We start from the raw sequence: 3455 nt of genomic DNA on the forward strand, positions 1-3455 counted from the left end.
ACATGGCAGATTACTCTGTAAATATTTGCTCAATGTGAATTGAAAACTATAAATAGTGGGGAATAATTTTTTAATCATTTCCTTCTTCTATCCAAAAGTCACGTAATGATTCCAGAGAAGAACATAATGGTTAATTCACAGATGGGTCCTGAAGATCACTTCTGAATCAGAAGCTAAGAAGAAATAAAAAGCCATATTTTAAATGAGAGAAAATACTTTTAAACACCAGCCTGGTCAAAACATTTATTCTCTGGCTTGGCTAAGAGTCGACATTCCTGAATTTCTTTGGAAGACTAGTAATAACAACAAACACTTACTGAGCACTCTTTATGCACTAGGTACTGTCCTAAGTGCCTGACACATATTTAATCCACACAAAACCTCTAATATTTCCATTTTCCATGTAAGAAAACTGAGGCAGAGAGAAGTACACAATTTGCTGAAGATCATACTACAAATAAGAGGTAGAACCAAGATTTGAATCAAAGCAGCCTATATCTAGAGCCCAAGTTCCTAATTACTATGCTGGAGAACCAGAGAGAGGTGGCAGAAAGCACTCACTCGGCATGCTCACATTCACTAGCTAAGTCCCTGTCGGCTAGTCCCTTCACCTCTCTGGCCCCATTTCCTTATTTTTGGATCATTTCTAAGATCTGGATCATTTCTTGGGTCTTTCATAGCTCGAAAATTCTCTGACTCTAAACTTCCTGCCTGACAGGCATCAATTTTCAATAATTTCTTATTGACCTTCTCCTTTCTGGAGCAGCTGGTCCAAGAACATGACAGCGCATCTTTGTCAACTCACTTGATTACTAGCTTTGTCAGCACCACAGTAGGACCTGAAGACCTAAGTGTCAGGAGAGATTACCTTTCCCACTCATACTCCATAGCTGCACAAATACCATCCCCTCAGAAAACCACCACAGTGAGCAGTCTCCTTATGCTTCCATGTGCTGGGCACAGCACTCTGGTATGGGATGGACTGTCACATATGGGAGAGACCAACAGGAACAAAATTAAACTCCCACACCATTAGAGTACAGGACCCTCTAAGCACCCAGGAGGTAGTCAGGGAGATTCATGCATGGAAGGGGTGGTTGAATTAGACATCCACTGGAGCTCTTTCCAACTCTGAGATTCCATTCTAATTATATTTTAAGGCCAGTTTTAAAAATTTAAGTAGTCATAAGTCAACCATTTCAAATGGATAAGTCAATGCATAGATATTTTCCCATCTATAAAATTAATAATTACACTTAATTTACTAGTACATGGTCTTTGATTTTTTCCAGTGAGCCATTGATCATCCACAGAGAAAAAATTCTTCTCACCTGATACAATAATCATAGAGTAAATATAACATTTCCCATATATTAAAAGAATAGTATATGTCAAATTACCTTAGGTCTTTACATATAACATTCCATTTAGTCATCACAGCAACACCATGAAGTAGGGACTATTATTATTCCCATTGTATAGACAGAAAACAGAGGCACAGAAAGGTGAAGTAACTTGCCATAAAGTAACAAGTTTGGAAAAGTAACAAAGCTGGAACTTGAACGTAGAACCTATGTCCTCAACCACCGTGCAGATCATCAGATATCATGACATCAGGAAACTAGAGCCATAGCTAGCTTACTCTTCAGAGTGAGGTGAGAGGGAGCTCTGTGGTTTCCACCCTGAAATCTGCCAGGAGGCTGCTTCCTTGTGATGCACAAAAGAAGAGGAGAGCAGTGGGAAAAGCAGTAAGTCTGTGTGGATGTAAATGCATATAGGCAGCCTGCAATGCAACTGGCCTACTGCTCCTCATGGGATTGTAAATACAACTGCACATGCTTTTCTAAGCCTCACTCTCCAAGGACCTCAGAGAATTCTCAGTCTAAGAAGGAAACCTATGATCTCTCCCAAAGCCACCGAGCAACAATAGAAGTCAATAGGGGCACTATTACAGCAATAAAAGTAATCCCTTATACAGCATTTATCATGTGCCAGGCATTGTTCTAGAACTTGATAGAGGTTAACTTGCTTGCTCCTAACAATAGCCCAATAAAATCAGTACTATTATTATCCCCATTCTACGGATGAGGGGTCTAAGGCACAGTGAGGTTGGTTGCTTGCCACGGTCATAACAGTATATAAGTGGTGGACCAAGATTCAAACCCAGGCTACCTTGCTCCAAAGTCCATGTTATTAATAACCTACAATTAATAACCTACAATACTCCCTCTGACATCTGTTCTTTCAAGGAAGAAACTAAAGTCCTGGAACCCAGGCTACCTTGCTCCAAAGTCCATGTTATTAATAACCTACAATTAATAACCTACAATGCTCCCTCTGACATCTGTTCTTTCAAGGAAGAAACTAAAGTCCTGAACAAAATCAAAGCAACTGTGTTTTATCACTAGGAAAATAAAATCACATAGGTTAGGCTGGAAAGAATTTTAATGAGCTTCTATTCCTTCACTTTCATATAGAGAAATCAAAACCTAAAGAGGTGAAGTGATTTGCCAACCAAGCCAGGACAAATCCCAGGTCTCCAGTGTTCCATGTTGATGGCTTTCCCATATTATTTTCTAGTCTCTCTCCTCAACAGGTGTTTTGTTGTTGTTTTTAACAAATTCAAATTTTGGCCCTGAACTGTTCAAAATATTCCAGCTACTTGCCTTGTACTGCATCTTCATCAACAACTAAACAGCTGATCTGGGTTTTATTCAACTGAATCTTTAATAATCATCAAGTTTCATCTAAATTGTGGCTTCTGTTTCTGAGATGAGATAGTACTTTCTGAAGCACCATATAAATATCAAATTCAAAGCTCTTTCCACCTAAGTACCTGGGAAATAGTACAGTGGAAATTTTTATTAAAATTTTCACCTCTTCATCCAATTAACTTGCTAATATGACAGAAAAAAAGTAGCACCATTATCACAGATGTGGATACACCTTGAAGTTGAAAGATTGTTCATCTCACTCAGTCACAGAATTCAGACAGATCCTAGATAACATCTACCACCAAAGAGAAGTCCAACTCTTCTGCAACCTTTCTGATACATGGCCATCTAGCTTCATCCTGTATCCACACACTGTAGAGATGCTACTGTGAACTTCTTGCACCGGCAGGGAGTTCATGACTTAACAGGCAGAGAGAGCCTGTTCTTGACAATGACCTATCAATATCGAGTCCCTACTGCAATGGAACCAGAGTGTCCCTCTCTCTAATTTTTATTGATTTTTTTTCTAGTTTAAGGAGGGGCAGAGGAAATTCCATCTTCATCTTCCACATGTAAGAGAGAGGGAGGTGGGAACTCAGTGTGACAAACTGCCTGTTGAATATAGCATCAATCAAAGCTAGAGTGGTTAAGAGGGCAGAATGTGGAGTCAAGCTGTCAAAGTTTAAAACTTAGATCTTCCATTTGCTGATTTGTAACTTAAGCAAGTTCCCTAATCTCTCT

This window comes from Galeopterus variegatus, unplaced genomic scaffold (genome assembly GCF_000696425.1).
Source record: "Galeopterus variegatus unplaced genomic scaffold, G_variegatus-3.0.2 Scaffold2558, whole genome shotgun sequence".
Lineage (NCBI taxonomy): Eukaryota > Metazoa > Chordata > Mammalia > Dermoptera > Cynocephalidae > Galeopterus > Galeopterus variegatus.